This window comes from Halichoerus grypus, chromosome X (assembly GCF_964656455.1).
Source record: "Halichoerus grypus chromosome X, mHalGry1.hap1.1, whole genome shotgun sequence".
Classification (NCBI taxonomy): domain Eukaryota; kingdom Metazoa; phylum Chordata; class Mammalia; order Carnivora; family Phocidae; genus Halichoerus; species Halichoerus grypus.
In genome coordinates, this window is record NC_135727.1 from 23,887,919 (window position 1) to 23,899,632 (window position 11,714).

The 11,714-nt window shown below is 35.9% G+C and overlaps 1 pseudogene; it reads left to right on the forward strand.

Moving 5' to 3' along the window:
- Positions 1-2,042: 2,042 nt before the first annotated feature.
- LOC118546146 (DAZ-associated protein 2 pseudogene) lies at positions 2,043-2,682 on the forward strand (annotated as a pseudogene).
- The last annotated feature ends 9,032 nt before the right edge of the window (positions 2,683-11,714 follow it).

Sequence of the window (11,714 nt, forward strand, 5' to 3'; positions counted from 1 at the left end):
AGATAGACATAAATAAGAATAAGAACAGGAATTTTTTTTTCTTTTTACCTAGAAGAGTTCTAAGTATCTATAAAATCAAGAGCAAACCTAATACTAAGGTTGAAACATTAAAAACAATTTGTAGACAAATTGTCTATGTTAACAATTATTGCACATTGAACATAAACTACATTTTCTTAACTTTAGTGTCTAGACAAGGGTGTTTGTTATCACCACCTTTTTTTCAACAATGCTCTGAAATCCTAATCAGTAATTTAAGGCAAGAAAAAAAATTAGTTATGAAACTGGAAAGGGTAATATGATTTTACACATAGATACTCAAAACAATTTATGGATAAATCATAGAATTAAGTAAAAGGTTCTGTAAGGTGGCTAGATATAAATCTCTATACAAAATCAAATTGTATTTCTATATACCAAAAATTAACAGGAATAAAATATAATTTTAAAAAAGTATTTGAGAAATCTATACCTTCAATGCCATCCTAATCAAAATTCCAATGACATTTTTCAAAGTGCTGGAACAAACAATCTTAAAATTTGTATGGAATCAGAAAAGACCCCGAATCGCCAAGGAAATGTTGAAAAAGAAAAACAAAGCTGGGGGCATCACGTTGCCTGATTTCAAGCTATATTACAAAGCAGTGATCACAAAGACAGCATGGTACTGGCACAAAAACAGACATATAGACCAATGGAACAGAATAGAGAACCCAGATATGGACCCTCAACTCTATGGTCAAATAATCTTTGACAAAGCAGGAAAAAACATGCAATGGAAAAAAGACAGTCTCTTCAATAAATGGTGCTGGGAAAATTGGACAGCCACATGCAGAAGAATGAAACTCAACCATTCTCTAACACCATACACAAATATAAACTCAAAATGGATGAAAGACCTCAATGTGAGACAGAAACCCATCAAAATCCTAGAGGACAACATAGGCAGTAACCTCTTTGACATCGGCCACAGCAACTTCTTTCAAGATACATCTCCAAAAGCTAGTGAAACAAAAGCAAAAATGAACTTTTGGACTTCATCAAGATAAAAGGCTTCAGCACAGCAAAGGAAACAGTCAACAAAACAAAGAGGCAACCCACAGAATGGGAGAAGATATTTGCAAATGACACTACTGACAAAGGGCTGGTATCCAAGATCTATAAAGAACTTCTCAAACTGAACACCCAAAAAACAAATAATCAAGTCAAAAAATGGGCAGAAGATATGAACAGACACTTCTCTGAAGGAGACATACAAATGGCTAACAGACACATGAAAAAATGTTCATCATCATTAGCCATCAGGGAAATTCAAATCAAAACCACATTGAGATACCACCTTACACCAGTTAGAATGGCAAAAATGGACAGGGAAAGAAACAACAAATGTTGGAGAGGTTGTGGAGAAAAGGGAACCTTCTTACACTGTTGGTGGGAATACAAGTTGGTACAGCAACTTTGGAAAACAGTTTGGAGGTTCCTCAAAAAATTAAAAATAGAGCTACCCTATGACTCAGCAATTACACTCCTGGGTACTTACCCCAAAGATACAAATGTAGTGAAAAGAAGGGCCATATGCACCTCAATGTTCATAACAGCAATGTCCACAATAGCCAAACTGTGGAAAGAGCCAAGATGCCCTTCAACAGATGAATGGATAAAGAAGATGTGGTCCATATAGACAATGGAATATTACTCAGCCATCAGAAAGGATGAATACCCAACTTTTACATCAACATGGATGGGACTGGAGGAGATTATGCTAAGTGAAATAAGTCAAGCAGAGAAAGTCAATTGTCATATGGTTTCACTTATTTGTAGAACATAAGGAATAGCATGGAGAACATTAGGAGAAGGAAGGGAAAAATGAAGGGGGGAAATTGGAGGGAGAGATGAATCATGAGAGACTATGGACTCTGAGAAACAAACAGGGTTTTAGAAGGGAGGGGGTGGGGGCATGGGTTAGCCCAGTGATGGGTATTAAGGAGGGCACGTACTGCATGGAGCACTGGGTGTTATACAAAAACAATGGATCAGACACCAAGCTGAACCGTACCAGCAGCCACCATGAACAGCAAAGGTCAATATCCAATGCAGCCAACCTGCCCTGTGCAGCCTCCTGGGAACCCAGTGTACCCTCAGACCTTGCATCTTCCTCAGGCTCCACCCTATACTGATGCTCCACCTGCCTACTCAGAGCTCTATTGTCCGAGCTTTGTGCACCCAGGGACTGCCACAGTCCCCACCATGTCAGCTGCATTTCCTGGCGCCTCACTGTATCCTCCCATGGCCCAATCTGTGGCTGTTGGACCTTTAGGTTCCACAATCCCTAGGCTTATTATCCAGTTGGTCCCATCTATCCACCTGGTTCAGCAGTGCTGGTGGAAGGAGGGTATGATGCAAGTGCCAGATTTGGAGCTGGGGCTAGCGCTGGCAACATTCCTCGTCCACCTCCTGGATGCCCTCCCAATGCTGCTCAGCTTGCAGTCATGCAGGGAGCCAATGTCCTCATAACTCAGCGGAAGGGAAACTTCTTCACGGGTGGCTCAGATGGTGGCTACACCATCTGGTGAAGAACCAAGGCCACCTCTGTGCCGGGAAAGACATCACATACCTTCAGCACTTCTCACAATGTAACTGCTTTAGTCATATTAAATTGAAGTTGCAGTTTAGACACATGTTGTTTAGGTGTCTTTCTGGTGCCCAAACTTTCAGTCACTTTTCAAACCTAATAAGGATCCATGTAATGGTAGCAGTACCTCTTTAAAGCATGTTGAGGTAGGGGAGGCATCCATTCATAAAATGAATGTGGGTAAAGCAGCCCTAAGGATAATCCTTTAATTCCTCTGGAGTAATACTGTACCATACTGGTCTTTGCTCTTAGTTAATAAAACATCAAATTAGGTTTGGAGAGAACTTTAATCTTCCTAAGAATTAAAGTTGCTAAATTATTCTGATTGGTCTTTAATCTCCTTTAAGTCTTTGATTTCTATTACTTGTTATAAATGAAACACATTAGTTGTCTGCCCTTCCCTCCTTTCCATCCTTTACCCCATGTCCCACCCTCACCTCTAGTCTCTTCCAGTTCCTTCCCACCAATCTCCATTGAATCAATGGTGCAGGATAGAAAGCCAGTCAGACTAACTTCCTTCTCTCCTTGCACTTGTCCCCACTCGCCATCTTTTAACTAGTCTTTCACAAGGATCTTCTGAAACCCCCTCTGTGTTCCAAGCACAGGCCCCATTACTTCTGCTTTTGCATCTCCTCAGGCAAAAGTGGAGGGTGCCTTTTTGATGCTCCTCATGGGTTGTTTCTTCATCCATGAACCAAACCCCAACTGCTTCGGTGCCAGAAAAACAGAGCTCTATTTGAACAAAGGGTATCAATGCAAACTGTACTGTAAACAGGTTTGTTTAAAATGTGGGAGCAAGGAGGAGGATGCATTTCAAAAGCCTGATGACGTCAGAGCCAAATTAGGGGAAGTTTTCCTATCCAAAAATTGGTTACTCTTCATTGTCAGAGTATCTGATGTAGGCCCTCGTGGCTCCTGAGAATTCCTCAGCTGGGTTAATGGGGTCATGTTATGAATCCCTCACTACAAAATGACTTGGGTCCAGTGAAATCTCATTAGCATTAAGAATATTTCAGGGATCCTGGGCGCCTGGGTGGCTCAGTTGGTTAAGCGACTGCCTTCGGCTCAGGTCATGATCCTGGAGTCCCGGGATCGAGTCCCGCATCGGGCTCCCTGCTCGGCAGGGAGTCTGCTTCTCCCTCTGACCCTCCTCCCTCTCATGCTCTCTGTTTCTCATTCTCTCTCTCTCAAATAAATAAATAAAATCTTTAAAAAATAAAAAATAAAAAATAAAAAAATAAAAAAAAGAATATTTCAGGGATCCTTAATATTTTGATTTTTGTTTTCTGAATTTGGATTTTATTTTATAATTTCAGTTCATCTAAATTTTGTGTTCTGTCCATGTGATGTTTGACTGTACCATTGACTGTTATGGAAGTTCAGCGTTGTATGTCTCTCTCTACACTGTGGTGCACTTAACTTGTGGATTTTTTATACTAAAAATGTAGAATAAAGACTATTTTGAAGATTTGAATAAAGTGATGAAGTTGCATTACAAAAAAAAAAAATGGATCACGGATCACCACATCAAAAGCTAATGATGTATTGTACGGTGACTAACATAACATAATAAAATTTAAAAAAATAAAATAAAAAGGTATTTGCAATTACATTAAAATATAAATTGTACTTAACAGAAAATTTACCTTTATGAAGAAATTACAAAACATTATTAAAAGAGATTAAAGAATACTTAAATAGTGTTGATGTTATAGACTGAATTGTGCTTCCCCAAAATTCATATGTTGAAACCCTAACTACTAGTATGAGTGTATCTGAAGATAGGGACTTTAAAGAGATAATTAAGGTTAAATGGGTTCATAATGTTATGGCCCTAATTCCATTGGACTGGAGTTTTTGTGAGAAGAGCAAAGACCCCAGAGATGTTTATCTCTTTCTCTCTATGCATGCATACAGAAGAAAAGCCATATGAGCATATAACAAGAATGTGGTTGTCTGCAAGCCAGAAAGAGAGGTCTCACCAGAAAGCAACTGATGGCACCTTGATCTAAGATTTCCAGGCTCCAGAACTGTGAGAAAATAAATTTCTCTTATTTTAGACACCCAGTCTGTGGTATTTTGTAGTGGCTGCCCTAGCAAACTAACACTGGTGAGATATATGATTTCCTAGAGTGCAGAGTCAACTATTTTAGGACATAGAAACTAGATTTTAAAGACTCCTAGATTCAATTCAATTCCAATAAAAAATATTAGTAAGGGGTTTTTTTTGGTGTAACTTGATAATCTGATTTTGAAATTTATACTCAAGTGTAAATGTCCAAAAATAGCCAGAACACATATAGAAGAAAAACATAGTAAAAAGATTTGCCTAACCAGGTATCAAACATTTTTTTAAACTATATCAAGTTAGTATAAGGTCATGCTGAAAAGATAGACCGACTGATAAACTAAAAAGAATAGGGGACCCAGGAATGGAACCATATATAAATGTAAATTTGATGTATAATAAAATGGAAAGATTAGATTTTTCTATAATGTTAATATGACAATTGCTTGACCATATGTTTTAAAAAATTAATTCGAGCATGTATTTTACACCATGCATTTAAAATTTGATTTTAGGTAGATAAAAGATTTAAGTGAAAAACAAAACTATTATCTTTTAGAAAAACACACAGAAGAATAATTTTATGAACTCAGAGAAGAGAAAATAGAAAATGAAAAACTCATAAATTCTAAAAATTAAAAAAAAGTAAATCATTTTAGTATGATTTTATCGTATTAAAATTAATAACTTCTTTTCATCAAAATGTACCATAGAGAAAATAGACAAACCTTAAGCTGGAGAATATATTTTAAAAAAATTAACTGGCAAACAACTTGTATTCATATCACATAAGAACTTTTCACAGTAACCCAGAAAAAGTACTTTAGACATTGACAAACTGATACAAAAATTTATGTGAAAATAACAAGGGCCAAGAATAGCTAAAATATTCTAGAAGAGTATGGTCAAAAGACTTCTTTTACTAAGTATGCAGATGTATTATAAGATACAGTTATTAAGGTGGTGTGAATTTGATGCAAGGATAGACAAATAGACCAATGAAATAGAATAGACATGTTAGAATTAAACTGTATATATACTAGATATAGATAGATGATGGTGGTAGGTAGATGATAGATACCTGATAGATAGATGATAGATAGATAAAGGTGTCACTGTAGATCAATGGAGAAAGATACACCTTCAATAAATAATTATGATTCAGTTGCATATCAACATGAAAAATAAATAAAATTTGGTCTCTACCTACACCATTCATGATAATCTATCCCAGGTAGTGTGTAGACAAAGTTGTGAAAGGCAAAAAATAAGGCTTTTAGAAGATAATGCAAAAGAATATCTGCACAATCTTGGGTAGGGAAAGATATTTTTAAGAACAGGAAACAATAACCTAAAAAAAGATGTTGAATCAAACTAAGTTAAAATTATGAACCTATGTTCATAAACGTAACCAATAAGAGAATGAGAAGACAAAACTGAAATTGGGAGAGGAATGATGTTTGTAACACATATCATCAAAAAAGGGCATATATCTAGAATATATTGAGTACCCATAAATTTGTATGAAAACAACCAACCTTATGAAAAATTGGACAAGAGATTTAAGCAGACACTTCATAAGAGAGGAAAACTGAGTGGCAAATATATGTCTAAAAAGATGTTCTGTCTAAATAGTAAGTTGGATATGCAAATTAAAACCAAAAGGAGATGTCATTTTATATCCATCAAGGTGGCAAAAATGTTAAAACTATCATTATCAAGATTGGTGAGAATATGGACTAAATGTGTACAGTTATACAATGTGGTGGAAGTATAAATTGGTACAAATCTTTAGAAAACAATTTAGCATTACATAACAATATTGAATATGTATAAAGCATTAAATGTAGCCATTCTGCTCGTAGGTATATATCCTAGGTAAGGTCTTACCCTTGTCTACCAGGAGATATGTCTAAGAACATTTATTTATTTATTTATTTTTTTTTTTTTTTTTATAGATTTTATTTATTTATTTGAGAGAGAGAGAATGAGAGAGAGCACATGAGAGGGGGGAGGGTCAGAGGGAGAAGCAGACTCCCTGCCGAGCAGGGAGCCCGATGTGGGACTCGATCCAGGGACTCCAGGATCATGACCTGAGCCGAAGGCAGTCGCTTAACCAACTGAGCCACCCAGGCGCCCTGTCTAAGAACATTTATAAAAGCATTGGTTTTTGTTGTTGTTGTTTGTTTGCAGAAAAAAAATAAACTGGAACTAAATCAAAGCTTGTCAACAGAAAAGGGTAAAATAAGTTATGGCATATTAATGTAGTAGACCACAGCTACACATTAACATGAATGATCTCACCAACATAATATTAAACAAAAAAAGAAATAATGTTTAAGACGTTACAGAAAAATTCATACAATACATTTTAAGTTTCAAAAACATGAAAAATCAAAGGGTGTTTTTAAGGAAAATTTTGATAAATGTGTAAAGAAATCAATTCAGGATTCTGAGTATTTCTGAGTCAGCAAGAAAGGGAGTGGGTTGCTTGAGTGACACACAGGGCACATCAAAGTTGATGCAGGTTTTTCACATTTCTGTTTAAATGAATAGTAAGAATACTAAGCACTGGAGCTGAATCTCCATATTTTTCTCTAAGATGGTATATAAAGGCACAAGGGAGTATGAATGGGGCAAAGAATCCAAATAGCAGCCTGGCTGAGTCTTAACTTTCTGAACAGGTTCTAAGCTACCTAAGAAAAAATCATCAGCATGGAAGGGCAACCACTGACCTAGATGCTATTCAGGAGCTGTGCATTCTGGCTGAAAGCTGTCAAAGTCTTGCCAATGTGTGGCCAACGGAGAGCATTTTGGAGGATGATGGCAGAAAACAGTGCAAACGGCCTTGTCAGCCAGATAGAAATGTGCCAAATAGTGAGAAGACAGCTTAGTATGTTATTGGGTGTTTCTTCCAGGATCCCCATGAGAGGCCAAAGCCTGGGCAGACTCTTGGTCACAAGCCCTGTGAACTGTTATTGCAAAACTGTCACACAATTTAAAAGGAATATAAAGTCAGCCCATTTGACTGGTGTTGGGAAAAAGAAGGGGATTGAACAATTGAATGTTTTAGCTTTACAGGTATCATACTCACTTGAGCAAAAAAAGGTGCATAGACACTTAGGTAAATATAATCAGAGTGAACAAATATCCACAGTTTATATCATTATTAAGAAATAAGGTAAAATGTTTGCTACCATGGGAGTTTCCATATGTAGATGTGACTTTACTCTCTGAGCTTATCTTTATAGTGTCATCTAATCTTTTTGTTTCTTGTTAATTGACCCAGGACTACAACACTTTTGGTTATGCTTCAAAGTATCCTTGACAAGACTTTAGTACCAGTCATGGTCACACTGGAGTAGTGTATGTTCTTTATCTATGAATGTTATCTTGAGCCCCTAGCCATGACACAGAAGGTAAATGGCTTACTCCTGGTTTTAAACAGCATCATGGTGGACTAGAACAAAGAGAAATGAGAGAGGTCAAATTGTTTGAGGGGTTTTCTGACTAAAAATAGCATTTCATGCTGATCAAATGTATTGATCTTTAGTTGTTAGTTCCTAAAACAAAACTCTGATATAAAAATAAAGTTATACTAGCCTTCTAGACATGTATGTTCTTCTAAAAGCTAGCAATAACTCAATCTTATTCCTGTTAACACAATTCAACTAGTAATGACTTTTTAAATGATAAACTTGCAACATCAAGAGAGTGGCTCAGGTTTAATAAGATGAAGAATTTCTTGCTGACAGTGTGAGCAAAGACAGCATGACATCCCAGAAAAAAAAAAAAAAATTAAATGCAAAGAAAGGAAACATGGGTCCTAGTCTATTGGCAGGAGAATATTACCAGACAACATTTTGCCAGTGAACTAGAAGCCCTATACCTTTGTCCCAAAAGTTGTTAATGATGTGTGTATGTGTGTGTGTGTGTGTGTGTGTGTGTGTGTAATTTTGGTTTGTTTCTTTTTCTTCCCTGTGTACAAAGAATTCCAATTTTTATGACAAAATGTTAAGTGGAAATAGAGTACATTTTACACTGAACTTTGTTGGTCTATAAAGCAATAGATATTCATATTATAGAACTAGAAATGATAATCCCATACAAGAGATAACTGAGAAGCTTGAATTCATGTGCCAACTCTTACTGACGAATAGTGGCTGTCTACAGACCTATGTTGAGAGGGATTCTGATGTGAGGTCTAAGTTTAACACAGAAGACTGCCATACTAGATTAGAAAAGTTTAGGGGGGCAAAAAATGGCAGGAATGTTGGCAAATGTACTACTCATTTCTATTATCATATTATTCTTTCTCCAATGTGCATGCGTATTTTTCTTCTTTGCTGCCATTTAAGCATAGGCTGCCTTACAAAATATGACTAAATGGCTTTCCATTAGTAGGGGCAGAAACTACTATGATTTTGTTGCTGGCAAAAAGCATTAAATAATAGTAGCCTATCAGTTTAGAGTCTGCAACTGATAAATTGTATATATGTGTATTACAAGTTATAAAATCTTGAAATCTTAGGCTTATTCTTTTTTACTATTGTTCTTTTAAGTAGCGTATTATAAATATTGACAGAAATAGCCACAAAAATGCACCAAAAAGTGAGTGTGATTAACAAGATATGGTGTATAAATTCTGTATACATGATAATGAACAGTGGACCCTCTTTAAACTGATGCCCTAGGGGCGCCTGGGTGGCTCAGTTGTTAAGCGTCTGCCTTCGGCTCAGGTCATGGTCCCAGGGTCCTGGGATCGAGCCCCACATCGGGCTCCCCGCTCAGCGGGAAGCCTGCTTCTCTCTCTCCCACTCCCCCTGATTGTGTTCCCTCTCTCGCTGTGTCTCTATCAAATAAATAAATAAAATCTTTAAAAAAATAAATAAATAAACTGATGCCCTCATTTTCACATTTCTCTACATGCTTTCATAATTTCATAATGTTTTCAAATTTCATATTAAATCCTATTTAGAAAACAGCTAAGAAAATAACAGTCAGCTGTTGAACTATAAAATGAAAATAGGACTCAAGTTATAAAACTTGGTTAAGATGTGATTTTCCAATTTAACAGCTGTAAACAAACTGAAAAAGTCTCATAACTTCTTTGATTACAAATTTCTGAAAACTGTAAAGTTGTTGTGAAGGTAAAGTGTGATCAAGTCTGTGAAACATCCTGGATAGTGCCTGACATATACTAATTAATGGATTTTTTTTTTTCTGAATTTAGACAAAGTGCCTTTTTTCTCAGAAATGTTCCTGGGTGAGATAGTTGTTTGTAGTTTATAAACTTCCCAACACTCTTCATAAACAATTATCAGAAATTATAACATAGAAACAAGAAATATTTATCATTTTCAAATTTGAGCAAGTTGTTTGATAAAATAATAAATAAATAAAATTATGCTTACAAAAATGCATGCTGATACACACCCATCTCAAACAGAAGTGAAATATTTATTTTTTTAGTCTGTTAAAATTAAATACAAAATGGAAACTGGACTTGAGAATTCCATAACCATACGAAGCCATTTAAGTCATGTAAGCAAAACTAAATCTAGCTTATTTTAAAAACATAAGCAAAAGTTAACATTGGTTATTTCTTGTAAATGCCTTTGATAATCATAAAATAAACTTAAGTCATCTTTCTAAAAATGGTATGAGGTAATCACTTTTAACCATTCTCCTGCCGTCTGGAAACCACATTTTAATAATGCAACTTCAGGCCTGTAACTTTGGGCCCTTTCATATCAATTATTGATTTTGAAAACTCCCAGTTCACAAATTGTTCTTATATGCACAATAAAGTTTTACTAAATACTATTTACTGATTCAGTGGTTTTAATTTTGCTATTTCTGGATTTTTGAGCTTGGATAGAAATATTTTTGCTCGTAGGTTGATATGTTTTATCTAAATGTGGATACTTGAAGCCCAAATTAAAATCATGCAGAAAAATGACATTAGCACAATGGCAGAAGAGGCAGGCCCTAACTTTCATTCCCCCATAGAAACAAAAAAAATAGCAGGAACTGTGAGAACCAACATTGTTACTATGTTGGAAAATAATCAACGGTTTATAGCTGCCAAATAAACACTGAATTAAAAAAAAGCAACTTGAAAATGGCAGGAAAGTTTTGTGATATTTTTACTTGCCATCACCCCACCCCCTACCCTTGTGCTTTGGCAGTTTTAAAGCAGTGGAAGTTTCAAAGCAGTACCATCCTGTGTCCCACTAGGGGACCCTTGTCCCTGGTTTCTGAGGGAGCAGAGCAGATCTTACTTGCAAATTGTTGTATATGACTATTCTAACATGTCCAGGGGCTTGCTGAAGGGTAGATATGAGGCGTTCATTTCTGCTTTCCCTAGTTTGGAACACAGACTGGAAAAGTGGCAAACGTTTTCTAAAAAATGTTGCAATTCACAAACTAGAAATGCGTAAGGTGAAAGATAACTGGTCAAGACATACAATAGGCATACAAAAGGCTCAGAGTAGAAGCTGAGATTCTTTGAGAAATTATAAAAATTAAAACCGCTTGTGGATGTGTGAGAACTTCAAAAGCCACATATTGCCAAGAGCAATATGTACACTCAGAAAAGAGTAGAATAGACCCCTAAGCTCTTACCTCTGACTGATCCCTATACTTGGTGTAAGGCTGGCTAAGTGTTGAAGGAATCCTCCAGCCAGAGCTAATCTGAAAACACTGGGAGAGGTGCTTGTTTTCATTTTCAGTTTTTGTTTGTTGTTTTCTTCCTTTCCTTTCTTTCTTTCTTTCTTTCTCTTTCTTTCTTTCTTCTTTCTTTTTAGATATTAGCATTCAAGGGAATATCTGTCAATAATGCATTAGTTGAATGTGAGTTAAATGAATAGAGACTTTAGTCACCACACATGACAAGGAAGAGTCTTTGCAAAAAAAAAAAAAAAAAAAGTTTGGAAAAGTGCCTAAACAAATAGACTACTACAACCTGCAACAGCAACAAAAATAAATCCTGGAGAAGGGAGAAAATATGAT